Source organism: Procambarus clarkii, chromosome 84, assembly GCF_040958095.1.
Source record: "Procambarus clarkii isolate CNS0578487 chromosome 84, FALCON_Pclarkii_2.0, whole genome shotgun sequence".
Lineage (NCBI taxonomy): Eukaryota > Metazoa > Arthropoda > Malacostraca > Decapoda > Cambaridae > Procambarus > Procambarus clarkii.
Window position 1 is genome coordinate 7,934,365 of NC_091233.1, and position 27,824 is coordinate 7,962,188.

Sequence of the window (27,824 nt, forward strand, 5' to 3'; positions counted from 1 at the left end):
AAGATTTATATAATATCATATCATAGACACTAATGCATTCCATTCAATAATACAATCGCAAGTGGTAGTCAGGTAACAAGGACAGCAACTGGTAGCTCACTGGGAACCCAGATAAGCCACTAATCCCCCACTGTAATCTGACGATGACACCTCCCCCCCCCCTCCCATCCCATCCCCCCTCCATCTCCCTCACCCTCTCCCACCACCTGACCACCTGACCTGAAGTGACCATCTCCACCCCCCCCCCCCCGTTTCCCACGCATCCCCCCCCCCAACAAACACACATACACACACACACACACACACACAAACACACACACACACACACACAAACACACATTTGTACTTAATGTGTATGGGTGAAGAACTACCTAACAGGAAGGAGCCAGAGGGTAATGGTAAGGGGCGAAAAGTCGGACTGGCGAACAGTAACAAGTGGAGTACCTCAAGGATCGGTGCTGGGACCAATCCTCTTTCTAATTTACGTAAATGATATGTTTACAGGAGTGGAATCATACATGTCAATGTTTGCAGATGACGCAAAATTAATGAGAAGAGTTGTGACAGACGAGGATTGTAGGATCCTCCAAGAGGACTTAAACAGGCTGCAGAGATGGTCAGGGAAATGGCTACTGGAGTTTAACACCAGTAAATGTAAAGTTATGGAAATGGGATCAGGTGACAGGAGACCAAAGGGACAGTACACAATGAAGGGGAACAGCCTACCTGTAACGATTCGAGAAAGAGACCTGGGAGTGGATGTGACACCTAATCTAACTCCTGAGGCACATATAAATAGGATAACGACAGCAGCGTACTCTACACTGGCGAAAATTAGAACTTCATTCAGAAACCTAAATGAGGAAGCTTTTAGGGCGCTTTACACTGCCTACGTGAGACCCGTCTTAGAGTATGCCGCGCCATCATGGAGCCCCCACCTGAAGAAACACATAAAGAAACTGGAGAAGGTTCAGAGGTTTGCGACGAGGCTTGTCCCAGAGCTACGAGGGTTGGGATATGAAGAGCGGCTGAAGGAACTGAACCTTACGACACTAGAGAAAAGAAGGGAGAGAGGAGATATGATAGGGACATATAAAATACTCAGGGGAATTGACAAAGTGGAAATAGATGAAATGTTCACACGTAATAATAACAGAACGAGGGGACATGGGTGGAAACTGGAAACTCAGATGAGTCACAGAGATGTTAGGAAGTTTTCTTTTAGCGTGAGAGTAGTAGAAAAATGGAATGCACTTGGGGAACAGGTTGTGGAAGCAAATACTATTCATACTTTTAAAACTAGGTATGATAGGGAAATGGGACAGGAGTCATTGCTGTAAACAACCGATAGCTAGAAAGGCGGGATCCAAGAGTCAATGCTCGATCCTGCAAGCACATATAGGTGAGTACATATAGGTGAGTACACACACACACACACACACACACACACACACACACACACACACACACACGCAAACACACACACACAACACACACACACACACAAACACACACATACACACACACACACATTTTCTTGGATTGTCGGAAAGCCTTTGACACAGTACCGCATAAGAGGCTGGTACATAAGCTGGAGAGAAAGGCAAGTGTAGCTGGTAAGGTGCTCCAGTGGATAAGGGAGTACCTAAGCAATAGGAAGCAGAGAGTTACGGTGAGGGGTGAGACCTCCGATTGGCGTGAAGTCACCAGTGGAGTCCCACAGGGCTCTGTACTCGGTCCTATCTTGTTTCTGATATATGTAAATGATCTCCCGGAGGGTATAGATTCATTTCACTCAATGTTTGCGGACGATGCCAAAATTATGAGAAGGATTAAGACAGAAGAGGACTGTTTGAGGCTTCAAGAAGACCTAGACAAACTGCAGGAATGGTCGAACAAGTGGTTGTTAGAATTTAACCCAACCTAATGTAATATAATGAAGATAGGTGCAGGGAGCAGGAGGCCAAATACAAGGTATTATCTGGGAGAGGAAATTCTTCAGGAGTCAGAGAAAGAAAAAGACTTGGGAGTTGATATCACGCCAGACCTGTCTCCTGCAGCACATATCAAGAGGATAACATCAGCGGCATATGCCAGGCTGGCCAACCTACGAACGGCATTCAGAAATTTATGTAAAGAATCATTCAGAACTTTGTATACCACATATGTCAGGCCAATCCTGGAGTATGCAGCCCCAGCATGGAGTCCATATCTAGTCAAGGATAAGAGTAAACTGGAAAAGGTTCAAAGATTTGCCACCAGACTAGTACCCGAGCTGAGAGGTATGAGCTACGAGGAGAGACTACGGGAATTAAACCTCACTTCGCTGGATGACAGAAGAGTTATGGGGGACATGATCACCACATTCAAGATTCTGAAGGGAATTGATAGGGTAGATAAAGACAGACTATTTAACACAAGGGGCACACGCACAAGGGGACACAGGTGGAAACTGAGTGCCTAAATGAGCCACAGAGATATTAGAAAGAACTTTTTTAGTGTCAGAGTGGTTGACAAATGGAATGCATTAGAAAGTGATGTGGTGGAGGCTGACTCCATACACAGTTTCAAGTGTAAATATGATAGAGCCCAATAGGCTCAGGAATCTGTACACCTGTTGATTGACGGTTGAGAGGTGGGACCAAAAAGCCAGAGCTCAACCCCCGCAAGCACAACTAGGTGAGTACACACACATGAAAACACACACACACACACACACACATGCAGACACACACACACACAAACACACACGCAAACACACACACACACACACACACACACACACACATACGAAGGGGCCTCGTAGCCTGGTGGATAGCGTGCAGGATTCGTAATTCTGTGGCGCGGGTTCGATTCCCGCACGAGGCAGAAACAAATGGGCAAAGTTTCTTTCACCCTGAATGCCCCTGTTACCTAGCAGCAAATAGGTACCTGGGAGTTAGTCAGCTGTCACGGGCTGCTTCCTGGGGTGTGTGTGTGTGTGGTAACAAAAAAAAAAAAAAAAAAAAGTAGTTAGTAAAACAGTTGATTGACAGTTGAGAGGCGGGCCGAAAGAGCAAAGCTCAACCCCCGTAAATACACTACTAGTAAACACACACACACACACACCTCAAAGAGAACAGTATCGATGCTGAGACTCGGATAACCACCCAGGGAGAAGGTGGTAATAGTATTTTGGAAGAGAATGCCACAATAAAAGCAACATTTGCAGAAAAGCTAAAAAAACAACAACTCTGAAGTAATGTCTGCAGTGATGGAGGTAGCCATGAAAGCAGCCACCTCACAGAAAGCGGCACGCTCCACTAGCCAGCTGCTGGAAAGGAAAAGATCAGTGGTAGCTGTGGGTATTACAGAGCAGGAAGGCTCTAATAGGAGAGTGGAATGATGAGGACAAAGTGGCAGTGAATGAAATACTGAAGGCACTAGACATGGAAGGGGCTGAGCATAGCATTGAGAAGATTTTCAGGTTAGGCTGGTACAAAAAAGACCGAGACCGTGTGTTAAAGATAGTGTTTGCAAATGAGAACACAAAGGAGACGATTCTAACAAAGAAAAGCCACCTGCAACATGTGGGAGAATTCAAAAAGGTATTCCTCCAGAGGGACATGACGAGGGAGGAGAGGGCCATGGCGGCAAAAGCAAGGAAGAAACGAAGGGCAAGAGAGGAAAACCAGGAAACCACAGCTCCCAACACATCACCCCCAGAGGCGAGGGGGGGGGGGGAACCCACAACCAGCTACCCAGTAACACCAGCGGGGAGGGCAACCCCACCACCCTCCTCTGCATAGAAAACCCCCCCTTTCCTTCCTGTCCTCCCTCCCCTTTCACCCCATACCCTCCCTGTCCCTCCCCCTTCACTTGACCCCCCACCCCTCATCCCAGTATCCTCTGCAACCCTGGTGTCCATCTCACAAATCCTCACACCCATGGCAGAGCTTCCTCCACCAGCAGAACACTCACCAAGGAGGAGATTTGAGAAGGGACAGAAGAAAGTGAGCCTCAAGGCAATGTACACTAACATAGATGGAATTACAAATAAAGCAAATGAACTTGGAGAATGGGTACTAGAGGAAAACCCAGACATAATAGCTCTTACAGAAACAAAGCTAACGAAAACCATAACAAATGCAGTGTTCCCACAGAACTATTATGTTATGAGGAAAGAGAGAGAAGGAAGAGGTGGTGGTGGTGTAGCCCTGCTGGTAAGAAAAGGCTGGGATTTTGAGGAGTTGGTTGTTCAGGGATGTGAAGGATTCAGTGACTACATAATAGGTACAATAACAACTGGAGGGCAAAAAATTATAGCTATAGTCATATATAATCCACCACCAAATGACAGAAGACCCAGACAGGAATATGATAGAAACAACATGGCCACCATTAACATAATAAAGAGAGCAGCTTCTGTTGCTAGCCGGAATGGATCTGGACAACTAATCATGGGAGACTTCAACCATGGGAAGATAGATTGTGAAAACAGAGACCCGCATGGAGGACGAGAAACATGGAGAGCTAAGCTGCTGGACGTGGCAGCAAGAAACTTTCTAAACCTGCACATCTAGGAACCAACAAGAATGAGAGGAGAAGATGAACCAGCAATGCTTGATCTGATATTTCCCCTAAATGAGTGGGATATAAGGGAAGTCAAGATGGAAGCACCCTTGGGAATGAGTGATCACAGTGTATTGAACTTTGAGTACCTGGTAGAGTTAGGAATTATCCCCCCCCCCCCCGAAAAAGAACTAGGAAACAAAAGGCTGGCATACCGATAGGGAAATTATGAAGGGATGAGAAGCTTCCTAAGGGAAATACCTTGGGACACAGACCTCAGAGCTAATTCTGTACAAGACATGATGGACTATTTCACCCAAAAGTGTCATGAGGCAGTAAGCAGATACATCCCGGCCCAAAAGGAAAAATCCGAGAAGCAAAAGATGAATCCATGGTATAATAGGGCATGTATGGAAGCAAAGAAACTGAACAAAAGGGAGTGGAAGATCTTCCGGAATAACAGAACACCAGAAAGCAGAGAGAGAGATACCAGATAACCAGGAATGAGTATGTCAGGGTGAGAAGAGAAGCAGAGAAAAGTTATGAAAATGATATAGCAAACAAAGCCAAGAACGAACCAAAGCTACTCCACAGTCACATCAGAAGGAAACCAACAGTGAAAGAACAGGTATTGAAACTTAGAACAGGCGAGGACAGGTATACAGAGAATGACAAAGAGGTGTGTGATGAACTCAACAAGAGGTTCCAGGAGGTCTTCACAACAGAACAAGGTGAGGTCACTGTGCTAGGAGAAAGGGAAGTAAACCAGGAGGCCATGGAAGAGTTCAAAATTACGAAAGAGGAGGTCAAGTGACACCTGCTGGATCTGGATGTTAGAAAGGCTGTTGGTCCAGACGGGATCTCGTCATGGGTACTGAAAGAGTGTACAGAGGCACTTTGCTTGCTACTCTCCATAGTGAATAGTAGGTCACTGAAGATGGGAGACCTACCAGAAATATGGAAGACGGCGAATGTGGTCTCAATATACAAAAAGGGCGACAGGCAAGAGGCACTGAACTACAGGCCAGTGTTCTTGACTTGTATACCATGCAAGGTGATGGAGAAGATCGTGAGAAAAAACCTGGTAGCACATCTGGAGAGAAGGGACTTCGTGACAAATCGCCAACATGGGTTCAGGGAGGGTAAATTTTGCCTGACTGGCTTAATAGAATTCTACAACCAGGTGACAAAGATTAAGCAAGAAAGAGTGGGCTGGGCGGACTGTATTTTCTTGGAATGTCGGAAAGCCTTTGACACAGTACCGCATAAGAGGCTGGTACATAAGCTGGAGAGACAGGCAGGTGTAGCAGGTAAGGTGCTCCAGTGGATAAGGGAATACCTAAGCAATAGGAAGCAGAGAGTTACAGTGAGGGGTGAGACCTCCGATTGGCGTGAAGTCACCAGTGGAGTCCCACAGGGCTCTGTACTCGGTCCTATCTTGCTTCTGATATATGTAAATGATCTCCCGGAGGGTATAGATTCATTTCTCTCAATGTTTGTGGACGATGCCAAAATTATGAGAAGGATTAATACAGAAGAGGACTGTTTGAGGCTTCAAGAAGACCTAGACAAGCTGAAGGAATGGTCAAACAAATGGTTGTTAGAGTTTAACCCAACCTATATATAATGTAATGAAGATAGGTGTAGGGGGCAGGAGGCCAGATACAAGGTATCATCTGGGAGAGGAAATTCTTCAGGAGTCAGAGAAAGAAAAAGACTTGGGGGTTGATATCACGGCAGACCTGCCTCCTGCAGCCCATATCAAGAGGATAACATCAGCGACATATGCCAGGGTGGCCAACCTACGAACGGCATTCAGCAACCTGTGTAAAGAATCATTCAGAACATTGTATACCACATATGTCAGGCCAATCCTGGAGTATGCAGCCCCAGCATGGAGTCCATATCTAGTCAAGGAAAAGACAAAACTGGAAAAGGTTCAAAGGTTTACCACCAGACTAGTACCCGAGCTGAGAGGTATGAGCTACGAGGAGAGACTACGGGAATTAAACCTCACTTCACTAGAAGACAGAAGAGTTAGGGGGGACATGATCACCACATTCAAGATTCTGAAGGGAATTGATAGGGTAGATAAAAACAGGCTATTTAACACAAGGGGCACACACACAAGGGGACACAGGTGGAAACTGAGTGCCCAAATGAGCCACAGTGATATTAGAAAGAACTTTTTTAGTGTCAGAGTGGTTGACAAATGGAATGCATTAGAAAGTGATGTGGTGGAGGCTGACTCCATACACAGTTTCATGTGTAGATATGATAGAGCCCAATAGGCTCAGGAATCTGTACACCTGTTGATTGACGGTTGAGAGGTGGACCCAAAGAGCCAGAGCTCAACCCCCGCAAACACAACTAGGTGAGTACTACTAGGTGAGTACACCTACACGACAACTGGACAACATAGATAGACATACAATCTCCTTCCTCCCCCCTACCCCGCCCTCCTTCTCTCTCTCGCCCTCTCTGTTCTCTCTCTCTCTCTCTCTCTCTCTCTCTCTCTCTCTCTCTCTCTCTCTCTCTCTCTCTCTCTCTCTCTCTCTCTCTCTCTCTCTCTCTCTCTCTCTCTCTCTCTCTCTCTCTCTCTCTCTCTCTCTCTCTCTCTCTCTCTCTCACACTCACTCACTCTCTCTGATGTGGTGGAGGCTGACTCCATACACAGTTTCATGTGTAGATATGATAGAGCCCAATAGGCTCAGGAATCTGTACACCTGTTGATTGACGGTTGAGAGGTGGACCCAAAGAGCCAGAGCTCAACCCCCGCAAACACAACTAGGTGAGTACTACTAGGTGAGTACACCTACACGACAACTGGACAACATAGATAGACATACAATCTCCTTCCTCCCCCCTACCCCGCCCTCCTTCTCTCTCTCGCCCTCTCTGTTCTCTCTCTCTCTCTCTCTCTCTCTCTCTCTCTCTCTCTCTCTCTCTCTCTCTCTCTCTCTCTCTCTCTCCTCTCTCTCTCTCTCTCTCTCTCCTCTCTCTCTCTCTCTCTCTCTCTCTCTCTCTCTCTCTCTCTCTCTCTCTCTCTCTCTCTCTCTCTCTCTCTCTCTCTCTCTCTCTCTCTCTCTCTCTCTCTCTCTCTCTCTCTCTCTCTCTCTCTCTCCCCCCTCACTCACTCTCTCTCTCTCTCTCTCTCTCTCTCTCTCTCTCTCTCTCTCTCTCTCTCTCTCTCTCTCTCTCTCTCTCTCTCTCTCTCTCTCTCTCTCTCTCTCTCTCTCTCTCTCTCTCTCTCTCTCTCTCCTCTCTCTCTCTCTCTCTCTCTCTCTCTTTTTAGTGTCAGAGTGGTTGACAAATGGAATGCATTAGAAAGTGATGTGGTGGAGGCTGACTCCATACACAGTTTCATGTGTAGATATGATAGAGCCCAATAGGCTCAGGAATCTGTACACCTGTTGATTGACGGTTGAGAGGTGGACCCAAAGAGCCAGAGCTCAACCCCCGGAAACACAACTAGGTGAGTACTACTAGGTGAGTACACCTACACGACAACTGGACAACATAGATAGACATACAATCTCCTTCCTCCCCCCTACCCCGCCCTCCTTCTCTCTCTCGCCCTCTCTGTTCTCTCTCTCTCTCTCTCTCTCTCTCTCTCTCTCTCTCTCTCTCTCTCTCTCTCTCTCTCTCTCTCTCTCTCTCTCTCTCTCTCTCTCTCTCTCTCTCTCTCTCTCTCTCACACTCACTCACTCTCTCTCTCTCTCTCTCTCTCTCTCTCTCTCTCTCTCTCTCTCTCTCTCTCTCTCTCTCTCTCTCTCTCTCTCTCTCTCTCTCTCTCTCTCTCTCCTCTCTCTCTCTCTCTCTCTCTCTTTTTAGTGTCAGAGTGGTTGACAAATGGAATGCATTAGAAAGTGATGTGGTGGAGGCTGACTCCATACACAGTTTCATGTGTAGATATGATAGAGCCTAATAGGCTCAGGAATCTGTACACCTGTTGATTGACGGTTGAGAGGTGGACCCAAAGAGCCAGAGCTCAACCCCCGCAAACACAACTAGGTGAGTACTACTAGGTGAGTACACCTACACGACAACTGGACAACATAGATAGACATACAATCTCCTTCCTCCCCCCTACCCCGCCCTCCTTCTCTCTCTCGCCCTCTCTGTTCTCTCTCTCTCTCTCTCTCTCTCTCTCTCTCTCTCTCTCTCTCTCTCTCTCTCTCTCTCTCTCTCTCTCTCTCTCTCTCTCACACTCACTCACTCTCTCTCTCTCTCTCTCTCTCTCTCTCTCTCTCTCTCTCTCTCTCTCTCTCTCTCTCTCTCTCTCTCTCTCTCTCTCTCTCTCTCTCTCTCTCCTCTCTCTCTCTCTCTCTCTCTCTCTCTCTCTCTCTCTCTCTCTCTCTCTCTCTCTCTCTCTCTCTCTCTCTCTCTCTCTCTCTCTCTCTCTCTCTCTCTCTCTCCCCCCTCTCTCTCTCTCTCTGCCCCCCTCTCTCTCTCTCTGCCCCCCCTCTCTTTCTCTGCCCCCCACTCTCTCTCTGCCCCCCCCCTCTCTTCACCCTCCCCTGCCTAACCCTATCAAAACATATCAGGGAAAGGGACAAAATTCAGGGAAAGGGACAAAATGGTCAGAAGACGCAACAGGGACAAGGGGAATAGTCAAAGTGACCAAACAAAGGAAATGTTAGCCCAAGTTTTGTAGGAATTCAGGAGGGAGATACATGAAAGGAGGATTATAATTAGCAACCTGCAAAGTGAGCTGACATCAGCAAGGGAGGAGATCAAATCCCTCACAGAGAAAAATAAAGAGGCCGAGCATCAGATTATCATCCAAAGGGAAGGTGGGAATGTTGCATTGGAAGGAAATGCCTCTGTACCTGAAACATTTGGGGAAATACTGAGAAAGAGCACAGAAGCAATGGACACAGTGAGGGAGGTAGCCATGCAAGCAGCTACCTCACAGGAAGCAGCAAGGTGCACCAGTCAGCTGCTGGAAAGAAAAAGATCAGTCGTAGATGTAGGCATCAAAGAACAGGAAGGATCCAATAGGCAGGAATGGAATAGCAAGGACAGAGAGGCAGGAATGGAATAGCAAGGACAGAGTGGCAGGAATGGAATAGCAAGGACAGAGAGGCAGTACATGGGATACTGAAGGGGTTACAGACGGAAGGGGCTGAACAAAACATTGAGAAGGTTTTCAGGTTGGGCTGGTACGACAAGGACAGAAACTGACTGGTAAAGGTGATGTTAACAAACGAGACTACGAAGGTTATTCTAGAAAGGAAGAGTCAGCTGTAGTATGTGGATGAATACAAAAAAGTATTCCTACAGAGGGACAGAATGAAGGAGGAGAGAGCCAGGGCAGCAGAGGCAAGGAGGAAGCGCAGGAAGAGTGGAGTAAACCAGGAAATCTCAGCCCCCTAACACAAAAGTCCCAGAGACAGGAGGAGACCCCACAACCAGCATCCCAGCAACACCAGAGGGGAGGGCAACACCACCACCCTTTGTATAGAAACCCACCCTTCCCCTCACCCTACCTGCCCCCACCCAAATGCTCACCCAACCCTCCCCCCCCCACCCCATTGTGACCCCTGTCACCGCTCCACCATTCCCACCATGTCCCCCCTCCCCCTTCATCCCATTCCCTCCTCCCCCCTCACCCCGTATCCTGTATGTCCCCCCTATCTCCTTACCCCACACCCTACATGTCCCCCCTTCCCATTAACGCCCCACCTCTCACCCCAAAATCCTATGAGACCCTGCAAACCACCTCACATATCTTCTCACACAGGGAACAGCTTTCCCCACCAGCAGAACACTCGCCAAGAAGGGGACAAGAAAACGAACAGAAGAAAGTGAGCTTCAAGGCAGTGTACACTAACATAGATGGGATTACAAATAAAGCAAGTGAACTCGGAGAATGGGGAATAGAAGAAAACCCAGACATAATAGCAATCACAGAAACAAAGCTAACGAAAATAACAAACACAGTGTTTCCACAGGACTACTATGTAGTGAAAAAGAGAGAGAAGGGAGTGGTGTAGCTTTGCTGATAAGAAAAGGTTGGAGTTTTGAAGAGATGGTAAATCAGAACTGCGAAGGTTTCAGTGACTACATATCAAGCACCATAGCAACTGAAGGACAGAAAATTATAGTAGTAGTCATATATAGCTCCCCACCGAATGACAGAAGACCCAGACAGGAATATGAAACAAACAACATGGCCACCATCAATATAATAGAGAGAGCAGCTTCTGTGGCTAGCAGGAACGGATCCAGACTGCTAATCATGGGAGACTTCAACCATTGGAAAATAGATGGGGGGGAACAGAGACCCACATGGAGGACCAGACACATTGAGAGCTAAGCTGCTGGACGTGGTAACAAAAAACTTTCTAAGTCAACACGTAAAGGGACCGACAAGAATGAGAGGAGAGGATGAACCAGCTTTGCTTGATCTGATATTTACCCTAAATGAGTCGGCTATAAGGGAAGTTAAGTTGGAAGCCCCCTTGGGAATGAGTGATCATAGTGTATTGAGCTTTGAGTACCTGGTTGAGCTACGAATTATCTCCCCCCAAAAATAACTGAGAAACAAAGAGCTGGCGTACCGAAAGGGAAACTATGAAGAGATGAATAAATTCCTAAGGAACATACAATGGGACACAGAACTCAAAACCAAGTCCATACAAGACATGATGTACTATGTTAAAAGTGTCAGGAGGCTGCAAGCAGGTTTATCCCAGCACGACAGGAAAAAAACGAGAAGCAAAAGAAGAATTAGTGGTTTAATAGGGAATTATTAGTGGTTTAATTTCGAATTAATAGGGTACGAAAGCAATGGAGCTGAACAAAAGGGTATGGAGCTACTTCCGTAATAACAGAACACCAGAAAGTCGAGAGAGATACCAGAGAACCAGGAACAAGTATGTTAGTGTGAGAAGAGCAGCTGAGAAAAGGTATGAAAATGATATAGCTAATAAAGCCAAGACCGAACCAAAGCTACTACACAGTCATATCAGGAGGAAGACAACAGGGAAGGAACAGGTGATGAAACTTAGGACGGGTGAGGACAGGTACACAGAGAATGACAAAGAGGTGAGTGAAGAACTCAACAAAAGGTTCCAGGAGGTCTTTACAATAGAACAAAGAGAGGTCACGGTGCTAGGAGAGGTGGCAGGAAACCAGGCGACCTTGGAAGGGTTCGAAATTACAAGAGATGAGGTCAAGATGCACATATTGGAGCTGGACGTGAGAAAAGCTGTTGGGCCGGACGGAATCTCACCATGGGTATCAAAAGAGTGTGCAGGAGCACTTTGTTTGCGACTCTCTATAGTGTTCAGTAGGTCACTGGGAACGGGAGACCTGCCAGAAATATGGAAGACGACTAATGTAGTCCCAATATACAAAAAGGTGACAGACAAGAGGCACTGAACTACAGGCCAGTGTCCTTAACTTATATACCATGGAAGGTGATGGATAAGATTGTGAAAAAAACCTAGTAACACATCTGGAAAGAAGGTACTTCGTGACAACCCATCAACAAGGGTTTCAGGAAAGGTAAATCTTGTTTTACAGGCTTAAAAGAATTCTACGATCAGGTGACAAAGATTAAGCAAGAAAGTGAAGGATGGGAGGACTGCATGTTTTTTGGACTCTCGGAAAGCCTTTGACACAGTACCCCATGAAAGGCTGATGCAAAAGCTGGAGAAACAGGCAGGAGTAACTGGTAGGGCGCTCTTGTGGATATGGGAGTACCTAACCAATAGGAAGCAGAGACTTACAGTGAGGGGTGAGACCTCAGATTGGAGTGAAGCCACCAGTGGAGTCCCACAGGGCTCTGTACTTGGACCTATCTTGTTTCTGATATGCGTAAATGATCTCCGAGAGGGTATAGACTCATTCCTCTCAATGTTTGCTGACGATGCCATAATTATGAGAAGGATTTAAACAGAGGAGGAGGGCAGCTTGAAGCTCCAAGAAGACCTGGACAAGTTGCGGGAATGGTCGAACAAATGGTTGTTAGAGTTTAACCCAACCAAATGTAATGTAATGAAGATAGGTGTAGGGGGCAGGAGATGAAATACTTCAAGAGTCAGAGAGAAAGACCTGGGGGTTGATATCATGCCAGACCTGTCCCCTGAAGCTCATATCAAGAGGATAACATCAGTGGCATATGCCAGGTTGGCTAACATGGGAACGGCCTTTAGAAACCTGTGTAAGGAATCTTTCAGAACATTATATACCACATATGTCAGACCAATCCTGGAGTATGCGGCTCCAGCATGGAGTCCATATCTAGTAAAGCATAAGACTAAACTGGAGAAGGTTCAAAGGTTTGCCACCAGACTAGTACCCCGAACTGAGGGGTATGAGCTACGAGGAGAGACTACGGGAATTAAACCTCACGTCACTGGGAGACAGAAGAGTTAGAGGGGACATGATCACCACAAACAAGATTCTCAGAGGAATTGACAGGGTAGATAAGGACAGATTATTTAACATAAGGGGCACACACACTAGGGAACACAGGTGAAAATTGAGTGCCCAAATGAGCCACAGAGACGTTAGAAAAAAATTTTCAGTGTCAAAGTATAGACAAATGGAATGCATTAGGAAGTGATGTGGTGGAGGCTGACTCCATACACAGCTTTAAGTGTAGATATGATAGAGCCCAGTAGGCTCAGGAGTCTGTACACCAGTTGATTGACAGTTGAGAGGCGGAACCAAAGAGCCAGAACTCAACCCCTGCAAGCACAATTAGGTGAGTACAATTAGGTGAGTACGCACACACACACACACACACATTCAAGATTTTCAAGGGAATCGACAGGATTGATAAAGACAGGCTGTTTAACACTGGTAGGGGCACACGTACTAGGGGACACAGGTGGAAACTGAATGCCCAAATGAGCCACAGAGATATTAGAAAGAACTTTTTTAGTGTCAGAGTGGTTGACAAATGGAATGCATTAGGAAGTAACGTGGTGGAGGCTGACTCCATACACAGTTTGAAGTGATAGAGCCCAATAGGCTCAGGAACCTGTACATCTGTTGATTGACGGTTGAGAGACGGGACCAAAGAACAAGAGCTCAACCCCCGCAAGTACAACTAGGTGAGTACACACACACACACACACACACACACACACACACACACACACACACACACACACACACACACACACACACACACACACACACACACACACACACACACACACACACACACACACACTCACACACAAACACACACACACACACACACACACACACACACACTCACACACAAACACGCACACACACACACACACACCTTCCCCCCTCCCCCCCCACACACAAACACACACACATACAGACCCTCTCCGCTACACCACCCCAGAGCCTCTTAGCTTTCCCATACAGGATCCTCCCAGCCCCCTTTCACCCCAGAGTCCCCAGATCCACCTTCCTAGACCCTCCCAGCCCTGTACATCCCTTGCCCCTCTCTACTTCAGAAGAATCAACAGAAACTGAGGATGGAAAAAAGAGAGTCAGATTCAAGGTAACGTACTAGAACATAGTTGGGATTACAAGCACGACAAGCAAACTTAGGCAAAGAGCACAAGAAGTGAACCCAGATGTGATTAGACTAACAGAAACAAAGCTCTCAGGAGTCATAACGGATGCGGTGTTTCCCCAGGACTACACTGTAATATGGAAAGAGAGGGAAGGAAGGGGGAGGAGGCAGAGTGGCCCAATTGATTGGAAAGGAATATAGTTTCGAGGAGATGGGTATCCCAGGCTGTGAGGGGTTCAGTGACTACATTACAGGCACCATGACAATAGGAGGTCCAAGAGTAGTGGTAGCAGTGATATATTACCTACCACCAAATGACAGAAGACCCAGGCAAGAGTATAACAGAAACAATATGGAAGTCAACAATATAACTGAGAGAGTAGCCACTGCTGCCTTTTGAAATAGATCCCATCTGCTCATCACAGGGGACTTCAATCACGGAAGGATAGACTGGGAAAACATGGAACCGCATGCAGGTGAGGCAACATGGAGAGCCAAACTGCTGCATGTGACAACAGGAAACTTTTTTAAGCCAGCATGTCAGGGGAGATCCAGAAGAATGAGAGGCAATGATGAACCAGCAAGTCTCGCCCTAGTCTTTACTCTAAATGACTCCGACATAAGGGAAATCGGGTTCAAAGACCCCGTGGGAATGAGTGATCACAGAGTACTGATGTTTTAGTATCTGGTCGAAGAAGGGTTAAAGCACTGAAGGAAAGGCCCAGAAAACAAAAAACTGGTATTCCAAAAGGGAAACTATGATGAGATAAGAAAATTCCTAACAGATGTAACTTGGGAAGCAGAGCTCGGAGGAAAGACGGCCCAAGACATGATGGACTACATCACAGAGAAGTGTAAGGAAGCAACAGACAAGTTCGTCCCAGTCCAAAAGAAAAAATTCGAAGTGCAGATGAGAAACCCATGGTTTAATCAGAGATGTAAGCTAGCAAAGCAACTAAGTAAAAGGGCGTGGAGAAATTATAGAAATAACAAGTCACTTGAGAGCAGAGAAGGATACCATGAATACATCAGGGTGAGAAGAGAGGCAGAAAGGCAATATGAAAAAAGCATAGCAAGCAAGGCAGAGACTCAACCTAAATTGCTGCACAGCTGCATCACGAGGAAAACAACAGTGAAGGAACAGGTAATGAAACTGAGGATGGGAGCAGAGAGATTCACTACAAACGACAAGGAAGTGTGAGAGGAACTCAATAAGAAATTCCAGGAGGTCTTCACATAAGAGCAAGGAGAAGTTCTAGAGATAAGAGTAGGGAATAGATAACCAGGCACCACTAGATGAGTTTGGGATTACCAGTGGGGAGGTGAGGAAGCTTTTGTTAGAGTTGGATGTGACAAAGGCTATAGGTCTGGATTATTTTCACCATGGATACTAAAGGAAGGAGCAGAAGCACTGTGCCTACCACACTCTATAGTTTAAAACAAATTTGTATTTTTACATGTAGGTGGTTATCATATTTCCCCTTACTCCTCTGTTTTCCAGGGATGTGAGGTTCAGCTCCTTTAGCCTTTCCTCGTATCTCATACCTCTCAGTTCCGGGACGAGTCTGGTGGCACACCGCTGAATCTTCTCTAACTTTGTCTTGTGTTTAACTAGGTATGGACTCCAAGCTGGAGCTGCATATTCCAGGATTGGTCTGACATAAGTGGTACAGGGTCCTGAACGATGCCTTACACAAGTTTCTAAAGGCAGTTCTTATGTTTGCCAACCTAGCATATGCCGCTGATGATATCCTTTTGATGAAGGCCTCTGGGGAGAGATTCGGTGTGATATCAACCCCCAAATCTTTCTCTCTATTTAAATCTTGCAGGATATCTCCTCCCAGATGGTACATTGTGTTCAGTCTTCCGCTCCCTTCGCCTAATTAGATTACTTTACACTTTCCTGAGTTGAACTTTAGTAGCCATTTTCTAGACCATTCTATCAGTTTGTCCAGGTCATCCTGTAGTCTCTGTCTATCTTCACCTGTCTTGACCTTTCTCATAATTTTTGCATCATCAGCAAACATTGAGAGGAATGAATCTATACCCTCTGGAAGATCGTTTACATGTATTAGAAACAGGATTGGTCCAAGTTCAGAGCCCTGTGGGATTCCGCTGGTGACATCTCGCCACTCTGATGTCTTCCCCTTCACAGTTACTCGCTGTTTCCTGTTGCCTAGATGCTCCCTTATCCACTGGAGCACCTTACCTTTTACTCCTGCCTGTTGCTTCAACTTTTGCAACAGCCTTTCATAGGGTACTGTGTCAAGGGCTTCCTCTCAGTCCAAGGAAATGCAGTCTGCCCACCCTTCTCTTTCTTGCCTAATCTGTGTTGCTTGGTCAAAGAATTTTATTAAACCTGTGAGGCACGAATTACTATCCCTGAACCCATGCTGGTCGTGTGTTACAAAGCCATTTCCCCCCAGATGCTCTATGAGCATTTTCCTCACGATCTTCTCCATCATCGTACATGGTATACAAGTTAAGGAAACTGGCCTGTAATTTATTGCCTCTTGCCTGTCACTCTTTTTGTGTACTGGAACTACATTAGCTGTTTTCCAGCTTTCCGGTAGGTCTCCTGTTTCCAGTGACCTGTTATACACTATAGAGAGTGGAACGCTTAGTGCTTCTGCACCTTCTTTTTGTATCCACGGGGAGATTCTGTCAGGCCCAACAGCCTTTGTCACATTTAGCTCCAACAGATTCCTTTTGACCTCATCACTGTTGAGGTCAAAAGGAATTGGTTTGGTTTGCCTCCTCCAAATTTAGTGCAAGGGTTCTTTGTTCTTTTGTAAAGACCTCATGGAATATCTTGTTGAGTTCTTCACATACCTCCTTATCATTCTCTGTGTATCTATTTTTTCCCTATTCTCAGGTTCATCACTTGCTCCTTCACCACGGTTTTCCTACTGAGGTGGCTGTGGAACAGCTTTGGTTGGGTCTTAGCTTTACTCGCAATGTCATTTTCATACTGTCTCTCTGCTTCTCTCCTCACTCTGAGGTACTCATTTCGTGCCCTCTGGTATCTCTCCCTTCTCTCTGGTGTTCTGTTATTCCTGTAGTTTCTCCATGTTCTTTTACTCAATTGCTTTGCTTCTTTACATTCCTAGTTGAACCATGGATTCTTCTGTTGCTTTTCGTTTTACTCATTTTGGAACAGGATAAATCTGTATGCAGCTTCCTGGCACTTCTGGGTGACATAGTCCATCATATCCTGTACAGTCGTCTCTCTGAGTTCTGCTTCCAATTGTATTACCCTTGGGAAGTCCCTCATCTCATCATATTTTCCTCTTCGGTAATTTAGTCTTTTCCCTTCCGATCCCATCCTTGGATAGGTTATCCCTATCTCCATCAGATACTCATATGTCATTACACTGTGGTAACTCATTCCTATGGGGGGCTTCAAATTTGACTTCCCTTATATCTGACTCATTCAAGGGGAATATCAGGTCTAGTCTTGCTGGTTCGTCATTGGCTCTCATTCTTGTGGGTCCCTTGACATGTTACCTGGTTACCTGGTTGATGGGGTTCTGGGAGTTCTTCTACTCCCCAAGCCCGGACCGAGGCCAGACTTGACTTGTGAGAGTTTGGTCCACCAGGCTGTTGCTTGGAGCAGCCCACAGGCCCACATACCCACCACAGCCCGGTTGGTCCGGCACTCCTTGAAGGAAACAATCTAGTTTCCTCTTGAAGATGGCCACGGTTGTTCCTGCAATATTTCTGATGCTTGCTGGTAGGACGTTGAACAACCGTGGACCTCTGATGTTCATACAGTGTTCTCTGATTGTGCCCATGGCACCTCTGCTCTTCACTGGTTCTGTTCTGCATTTTCTTCCATGTCGTTCACTCCAGTACGTTGTTATTTTACTGTGCAGATTTGGGACCTGTCCCTCCAGTATTTTCCATGTGTGTATTATTTGGTATCTCTTTCGTCTCAGAAAGAATGTTGACTCAGAAAGTTCCTTGTTGCCTCTTCCAAGAGTTTAGCTCTCCGTGTATCTGCACCTCCATGTGGGTCCCCACTCTCCCAGTCTATCTTTCTATGGTTGAAATCGCTCATGATTAAGAGTCTAGAGTTATTCTTGTGGGCAATTGAAGCTGCTCTCTCTAGTATATTATTGGTAGCCATGTTGTTCCTATCAAACTCCTGTCTGGGTCTTCTGTCATTTAGTGGAGGGATGTAAATGACTGCCACTATTATCTTAGGTCCACTCATTGTCATAGTTCCTGTTAAGTAATCTATGAATCCGTCACAGCTCTGAATTTCTATCTAATCAAAACTACAGTCCTTCCTTATCAGCAGGGCAACTCCTCCATCTCTTCTCCCTTCCCTCTCTTTCCTTACTGTTTAGTAGTCCTTTGGAAACACAGAATCTGTTATGACTCCTGACAATTTTGTTTCCGTAAGTCCTATTACATCTGGGTTTTCTTCTAGCATCCATTCCGCCAGTTCACTTGCTTTATTGGTAATCCCATCGATGTTTGAGTACATTACCTTGAGGCTCACTTTCCTATATCCATTTTCACCCTCCCTCCCCACAAGTGTAGGAAGTCGTTCCATGGGCATTGTTATTTGGGTATTCCTATATTCCTCCTCCAGTGGGGTAGTTGCCAGGGGTTCAGGGGGAGGTGTGGTGAGGGACGGAGGACAAAGGTCTTGCCCAGGCCTGCTTGCGACAGGTAGAAGTCCTGGGGGTGGGAGGGCAGGGATTGTTAGGGGTGAGAGAAGGCCCTCCTGTGATGTAGTTAACAGGGGTTTGGGTAGGATGGAGGGCTTAGGTCTTACCTGGGCCTGTATGGGGCAGGAAGAAGACCAGGGGATGGGAAGGCAGGGGATACTCAGGGTAAGGGGAGAGGGAGGATTTGGGTGATATGGTGGGCATTCTGTAGGGGCAAGGAGGGATTTGTGCAATGGGTGGGAGGGGGGGCACAAATGGGGTGGTGGGTTGGGGTGTGTACTCACCTAGTTGTACTCACTTAGTTGTGCTTGCGGGGGTTGAGCTTTGGCTCTTTGGTCACCAGTCTAGTCCCAGAACTGAGAGGAATGAGTTACGAGGAAAGGCTACGGGAGCTAAACCTCACGTCTCAGGAAGACAAAAAAGTAAGGGGAGACATGATAACCCATTACTAAATTTTCAGGAGAATTGACAGGGTAGACAAAGACATTATTTAGCACGGATGGAACACGGACAAGGGGACACAAGTGTAAACTTAGTACCCAAATGAACCACAAAGACATTAGAAATGTTTTTTCAGAGTCAGGGTAGTTAACAATGGAATGCATTAAGCAGTGATGTGGCATACTCCATACAAAGTTTCAAATGTAGACTTGATAGAGCCCAATAGGTTCAAGGATCTGTACACCAGTTAATTGACAGTTGAGAGGTGGGGCGAAAGAGCTTGCTCAATCCCCACAAGCTCAACAAGGTGGGTACACACCCACAGGAAGCAGCCTGTTGCACCTGTCTAACTCAAGGTACCTATTTACTGCTAGTTAAACAGAGGTTTCAGGGTGAAAGAAACAATGCCCATTTGTTTCTGCCTCCGCAGAGAATCGAACCCGGGCCCCTTAGGACTACGATCCCAAAGTGCTGTCCTAGGGGGCCTCGCGGCAGTCGAGGAGGGTACTCACCTAGTTGTGGTTGCGGGGGTTGAGCTTTGGCTCTTTGGTCCCGCCTCTCAACCATTAGCCAACTGATGTACAGATTCCTGAGCCTACTGGGCTCTGTCACATCTACATTTGAATCTGTGTATGGAGTCAGCTTCCACCACATCACTTCCTAGTATCTTCCATTTATTAACTTCTCTGACACTGAAAACGCTCTTTCTAATGTCTCTCTGGCTCATCTGGGTACTCAGCTTCCACCTGTGTCCCCTGTTCGTGTACCATCCATGTTAAATAATCTATCATTGTCTACCCTACCCCTGAGAAATTTGAATGTGGTAATCATGTCTCCCTTAGCTCTTCTGTCTTCCAGCGACATGAGGTGAAGTTCACGTAGTCTGTCCTCATAACTCATGCCTCTTAGTTCTGGGACTAGCTTAGTGGCATACCTCTGAACTTTTTCCAGTTTGGTCTTGTGCTTGACTAGATACGGGCTCCATGCTGGGGTTGCATACTCCAGGATTGGCCTTACATATGTGGTATACAAGGTTCTGAAGGATGGATTCCTTACACTGGTTTCTGAAAGCAGTTCTGATGTTAGCCAGCCTCGCATAGGCCGCTAATGTTATTCTTGAGATGTGGGCTTCGGGAGACAGGTTTGGCGTGATATCAACTCCCAGATCTTTCTCTCTGTCCGTTTCGTGAAGGACTTCATCTCCCATTCGGTATCCAGTGACTGGCCTCCTAGTTCCTCCTCCTAGTTTCATTACTTTACATTTACTTGGGTTGAACTTAGTAGCCATTTGTCGGACCATTCTTTTAGTTTGTCTAAGTCATCTTGTATCCTCATACTATCCTCCTCTGTTTTGATCCTCCTCATAATTTTTGCATCATCAGCAAACATCGAGAGGAACGAGTCAAATCCTTCTGGGATCTCATTTACATATATCAGAAACAGTATAAGTCAAAGGACTGATCCCTGTGGAACTCCACTGGTGACTTTCCTCCACTCCGAAACCTCACCCCTCACAGTGATTCGCTGTATCTTGTTGCTTAGGTACTCTCTTATCCAGTAGAGTACCTTCCCTTTCACTTCTGCCTGCATCTCCAGTTTGTGCACTAGTCTCTTATGTGGTACTGTGTCCAGAAATATGCAGTCTACCCAGCCCTCTCTCTCTTGCCTGATTTTTGTTCCCTGGTCATAGAACTCAATTAATCCTGTTAGGCATGATTTGCGATCTCTGAACCCATGCTGATGTTGTGTTACAAAGTTCTTCCGCTCCAGATGTTCCACTAGCTTTTTTCGCACAATCATTTCTGTCATCTTGCATGGAATGCAAGTTAGGGACACTGGCCTGTAGTTCAGTGCCTTCTGCCTATCACCCTTCATGTATATTGGGACTACATTGGCTGTCTTCCAAATTTTTGGCAGTTCACCTGTTACCAGTGACTTATTGTACACTCTAGAGAGTGGTAGGCACAGAGCTTCTACTCCATCCTTTAGAATCCATTGTGAGATTCCATCCGGGTCTATAGCCATTGTCACGTCCAAATCGAGCAGAGGCTTCCTCACCTCCCCACTGGTAATCACAAACTCCTCTAGTGGTGACTGGTTTGATGTTCCCTCCCTTATCTCTGGGACTTCTCCTTGCTCTGAGGTGAAGACTTCCTGGAATTTCTTATTGAGTTTCTCGCACACTTCCTTGTCCTTTGTAGTGAATCTTTCTGCCCCTATCCTCAGTTTCATTTCCTGTGCCTTCACTGTTGTTTTCCGCCTGAAGTTCCTATGCAGCAGTTAGGGTTGAGTCTTTGCCTTGCTCGCTATGTCATTTTCATATTGCCTCTCTACCTCTCTTCTCACCCTGACGTATTCACTCCTGGCGCTCTGGTATCTTTCTCTGCTCTTTATAGTGTTCTGTTGTTTCTATAGTTTCTCCACGCCCTTTTACTTAGTTGCTTTGCTAGCTTACAACTCTGATTAAACCATGAGTTTCTCAACTCCATTTCATTTTTTTCCCATTCGACTGGGATGAACATGTCTGCTGCCTCCTTACACTTCTGTGTGATGTAGTCCATCATGTCTTGAACCGTCTTTCCTCTGAGCTCTGTTTCCCAAGCTATTTAAGTTGAGAATTTTCTCATCTCCTCATAGTTTGCCTTCCGGAATGCCGGCCTCTTGCTTTCTGGGCCTTTCCTTGAGTACATTAATCCTTTTTCGACCAGATACTCAAACAGCAGTACACTGTGATCACTCATACCCACGGGGGCTTCAAGACCGATTTCCCTTATGTCTGAATCGTTCAGAGTGAATACTAGGTCGAGTCTTGCTGGTTCGTCATTGCCTCTCATTCTCGTGGGACTCTTGACATGCTGACTTAAAAAGTTTCTAGTTGTCATCTCCAGCAGTTTCGCTCTCCATGTTTCCTTACGTCCATGTGGTTCCCTGTTTTCCCAGTCTATCCTTCCATGATTAAAGTCCACCTTATGAGCAGATGGGATCGATTTCTACAGGCAGCAGCGGCTGCTCTCTCAATATTAACTGCCATGTTGTTTCTGTTATACTGTGCTTTTATGTATGTGCTTTTGTGAGCATGTTCTTGTGTGTGTGTATGTGTGTTTTTGTGTGAATATGTGTGTTTGTTTTGAGTGTATGGGCGTTTTTTTATCTTGTTTGTTTGCATTAGTTTCTTAGCTGGGTAAATACTTTGGTTGTTTGGTCCAACGTTTTTATTGTCAATCAACTGGTGTACAGGTTCCTGAGATGTTTAGTTCCATTATATCTACACAAAAAACTGTATCGAGTCAGCCTTCACTCTCCACCGCCTGTCTTATGACGGTCTAAACCCAGCTCACGTTCCTTTTGGTGAGCGACCAATGCAACGCTTGATGAATTATTACATATTTGTTAATTTTTCTGACACTGAAAAGATTATTTATAATGCATCATTCCTAATGGCCCCTTCTAGCGAACTCAATCCCAGCTGTGCCTGGCAATGTTATAGTATTACCAATGCTTTGTCTGGTCTCGTCTTCTGTTTATTCCTCTCAGAATTAAACATGGTTAACATGTCTCTCCTAATTCTTGAGTTTTGTTCTGCTGTGAAGTTTAATTCCATTAGTCATTTCTCATAACTCCTATCTCATAGTTCTGGGAGTTGTTTGGTGGTGTATCTATAAACCGTTTCCAATTTCATCTAGCAGTTGGCAAAATAAGAACTGTACGCTCAAGCCGCATATTCCTGGATTTGTCTGACTTATGTGATGTACAAGTTTCTGATTGAGTCCTTTTACAAATTTCGAAAGACAGTTTTTTAAGTTGGCCGACCAAGCATACGACACTAATGATGCAACTGTTTGATGAGGGCTTCAGACGACAACTTTGATTTGATATTAACTTGCAGGTCTTGCTCTCTACTTGATTCTTGAAGGATTTCCTCTCCCATTTGATACCTATTGTTCAAACTCCTGTTTTAAAACATTATTTATTATATGAGGATTTTTTCTTTATATAATAATTAGTTTTACCTGCTTCCAGTTGTTGAAGAATCGTCATTCAAGCGACGTAGATCATGGCGCCCCCAACGTTGATCTGGAAAGTTATTATATTGGCAGCTGCTTGTACAGGTAATATACAAATATGAACAGAAATTGTTTCCAGATATAAGTCATTAATGAGATTGATCAAGTTTTTTGTGACTCAAAGACAATGATTAAATACATTTTTTAGATCAATTTAGTTGTAGAGAAGACTGACTCATGGGATTTATATATTTATTTATCTATTTATTTACAATTAATTTATTAATTTATTAAATTTTTAATGTATTTATAAATTATTATTAATTTATTAAATTTCTAATTTATTTAGAATTAATTAATAATTTGTTTATACTTAATTTATAATTTATTTATAATTAATTTATAATTAATTTGTAATTAATTTATATTAATTTATTTCTTAAGTTAATTTATATTCATTTTTTCTTAATTAATTAATATATTTCGCTAGTGTACTTTATGATTTTAAAGTGTACTGTATGTTTAATTTTCCCCTAAGGAGTTTCCTACACAAGCTGTGGGTTATTAATTATATAGTGTATCATTCATAATTAATCAATTGGTAGACATTCACTACAATGTTACTGGATATGGCCTGGTCAACCAGACTTGGACACGAAGCTTCACAGAAAACTGATTTTCCTCGTGTGTCAATCCAGGGTGATCACATGTCATGTGTTGTACCAGGTAGTTGTTGCTAATTCTTCTTCCCCTTCAATTTCACCTGTCAAAAGGGCACATAGTAATAAGCGTAACCAATATATGATGGTTATATCAGGGAAAATTAGTACAATGATTAATTAATAATATTTACCCTCTCGTGTGGCTCGCCTCTTGTCCTCACCGGCCTCCCTTATCATCGCGCTGGTTGAGATTGACCCCAGAGCTCAAAGCTTATCTCTCGCCTTGCTGGCGTCCTCTCTCTTCTCACACTTGGACCTTCAAGCTGTGTACTTCCTGGCTCTCATTTGCTATGGCGCAATTGCATAACTCCCCTGTATCTACTTTCTACCTGGACATACGTCGGCCTCCATATGATACAAGTATTCCTGAATATGGGGGCATCCTGGAGACACCCGGCATGACAGTTTCCATCCAGGGATAACACAATTAGGGCTTGTGCACGACTTAGCAACACTGTGCACTGCATTGGGCCATTCAAGTCAGCTGTGGGACAATCTTGAGAGACCATACTCTCACATCACCCCCAACCAAAAGCGAGCTCCACAGAGTTCTAACCTCAGACCGCTGACTCACTTGCACGTGGTGCGGCTGGGTCGAGCGGATTCCGTTTTCTATACTGCTAGGTGAGGCGGGTCCTCGTCTAGACTATTCCTTCCTGTTAAGTGAGAAATTTCTTCTATCAGCGGGTCACCTATTGCTGTATTTTCAGGTCTTGAGTAGGCACTGTGGATGGACGTAGCTCCAGCTCTGGGTTGGCTCGACGCCTCAAAACCCTCATTGTCACTAATCTCCCTACTGCCTCTCTCCACCTGTGTCATGCTTGACACATCAGAAGCACACTGGGAACCAGTGTCCGTTGATTCGTTTTTCGTTTTCTTCTCATGTCTTCCACATTCGATGTCTCATTGAGCACCCCTGACCTACTCAACCAGTCAGCACCTACGTTGTTGGCCCCCTTTATGTAAACCACGAAGGAACAACACCCTGCACATTATTATATGGTTTGCGTTTCTTAGCGTGCCAGTGTGGCTGAACAGTTAGTGATTTACTTGAAACGTGAAGTGCTTACCATAGAGATACAGGTAGAATTTCCTACCTCCCACAACAGCAGCAAGGAGTTCCTTTTCTACAGTAGAGTAATTCTGTTCAGCATCGCTCATTTTACGATTGGAGTACCTAACTGGCCAGATTTCACTGTCGTACTCTTGCATGAGCACAGTGCCAATACCTGTATTTGAGGCATCTGTCTGTAGGATGCACTTTCTGGTAGAATCTGGTAGTTTAAGGATGGGTGCTTCAGTTAGCTTTTTCTTGAGCATCGACAATGCTGAGTTCTCCATTTCTGACCAACGTACTCTAACAGATGTATTCTTTTTAGTTAGGTTAGTTAGTGGAATTGCTATGGACGTGAAATTGGGAATGAAAGTTCTATAGTACCCTGCAAGTCCCAGGAATGACTTAACCTGAGTCTTGGTGGCGGCCGGAGCGGCTTCACTGATCATGAAGATCTCGGGCAGAGGCCTGGTGAACCCTCCCCCTATCACGTGACCAAGGTACCTGACCTCCTTGCACCCCAACTAACACTTAGTGGGTTTTGCAACCATTCCTACTTCTTGTAGTCTTTCGAACACCTACCTTAGCAAGCTCAGATGTTCTTCCCACGTAGCAGGGTGGATGAGCACATTGTCCACGAACACGTCTACTCCAGTACTACGGCCGGGGCGTTCACCAGTCCAAACGGGAGGACTGTGAACTGGAAGAGACCTTCGCTTGTCATGGAGGCAGTGCAGCGCTTACAGTTTTCATCTAGTGGAATCTGCCAAAATCCTTTTGTCAGCTCAAGCTTGGAGAAATAGAAACTGGAAGCTAACCTCGAGAAGATCTCATTTTGATTGATCATTGGTTCAGCATCAAACTCTATAATAGAGTTCAACTTCCTGAAGTCGAGGCAGATGCGCACACCTCCCCCATGGCTTCTTTACTAACACCATCGGGCTTGAGTATGGGGAGGTCGACTTCTCTTTTGCTCCCGCGCTAATCATAAATCCCAGTTCTTCTCTCACCTTTGGTACAAGGTGATGAGGAACAGGATTTGGTTTTGTGCGTACTGCTTGCTGCTCTAGCAAAGGTATGCGGTAACCCTCTACCTTTGCTACTTTAGTGACGTCAGAGAGTACCTCCTTGTACTCTGCTACCAGTCAAGTAACCTGGTCGACTTGATCTTCAGACAGCTGATCATCAACCTTAACATCTCGGTGTGTCTCCTGCTGTTGTTGATTGAAAAGAACCGGTTGACCTACCTTCTCATCGTCAACTATCACTGAAACACCGGCAATCGTTGCTGAGCGCAGTGGGTGGTCGATCGGTCCTGTCGAGGTCTAGGCCCGTGGTACTCTCGTGTACTGACGTCTTCCATGCTTCTCCGGCTTTGTGGATCCATCTACAGGTGAGTCCTCGTAGCGTTTGTGCATGTTGACATGGTACTTCTTCTTGGCACCATCGACGTTGAGCACGTAGTTTAACGAGTGCGAGGACTCCACTACCGTGAATGGGCCTTCCACTGCAGCAAGAGCTTGTTCCTGCTGGTGGGAAGTAACAAAAGTTCCTCGTCACCTACACTGAACTTGCGTTCGTTTTTCCCATTATGGTGCAAGTACCAGTACTTGCGTTCCTGATGTTGGAAAACTTTGTTCCTCCTTTGCAGACACTCCCTGAATGTCTCGCAATTTTAAGAGTTTTTCTGGGTGAGTCGGCTTGTCAATGGCTTGAGTCGGCAAGGTGTGCTATGCGCCTTAGCATAGCGCACCTTGTCACTACGAGGTCACTCTGACCTCGTAGTGACAGCTGCCAAGAGTGAGATACCTGTTAATGGAGCTGCTGTCTCTTCAGTCATGGATTTTGCTGCTCCCTCCATTACTTCCCAGCTTGCCTTCTTCCACCTTTTTTTACCTTTACTTTTCAACTTTGCTTGGGTGTGGTCACTCCCTGTAGCGTCACCCGTGGCACCTACTGACAGAACGGCTGCACCCAGCTGAGGCAGCTTCCTCACTCTCCCCCGTTTTCTTTGAGGGTGGACTTGGGCAGTCAGAGACTCCCAGGACATTCCCCAGTAAAAGTGCATATACAGCATGTTCCACTTGAACTGCACGAATTTTTCCCTTGATGTATGGTGTGTCGACCTACACATACACCTCCACCGTCTCCTTAGCATAACCATTTGGGAATTGGATGTAGATGTGTCTACCTGTCTCAGATTCTGGCGTTACTAGGCTTTTTCTCACCATGTGGGTTGTGGCGCCTTTGTCACGGAAGATTTTCGCCGATTTTCTGTTAACAATTCCGTCCACCTCCTCAAGGGTTCAAGCTAGTGGATCCTTTCCAACATTGGAATGTTTCTTACCACTTGAGCTCACACCTGCTATGTAACCTGGCTTCAGTTTTGCCTTGCAATCAGCTGCCCGATGACCTGGCTTACCACAGTTGTAGAACTTGTGCACATGTTTGTCAGAAGAGTTTCCCTGCCCCCCCCCTTCCCCACCCGGCACATTCATCTTAGGCTTAGCTCCCTCGCCAGTACCTGTAGCATGATGCTTTTTGTGCGGCTTCACCCGTTTCACTTGCCTCCTGGCCCCAGCCCACAGATCAGCTTGCTTGGCCATAGACAGATCTGACACAACTTCCTGCTCTCTGAGCTTGATACGGAGAGACGATTCGCATGCTTTTAAGAACTGTTCTCGAATCATCAGTTGATAGAACTCCTTGCACCCAGGAGCAGTGTCCATGAGTTCACTGTTATAAATGTTGACTGCTATGGGGGATCTAGTATATTTATGGAGTAGGGTCAGCAGTTAGAATTAAGATGTATCACAAGTAAGGGAGATCATATAGGCCCGGCCCCCAATAAAAATATAA

The 27,824-nt window shown here is 45.6% G+C and overlaps 1 pseudogene; it reads left to right on the forward strand.

Annotated features, from left to right (window-relative positions):
- The window catches only part of LOC123774839 (macrophage mannose receptor 1-like), an 85,010-nt pseudogene that overhangs the window by 19,813 nt on the left and 37,373 nt on the right, over window positions 1-27,824 (forward strand).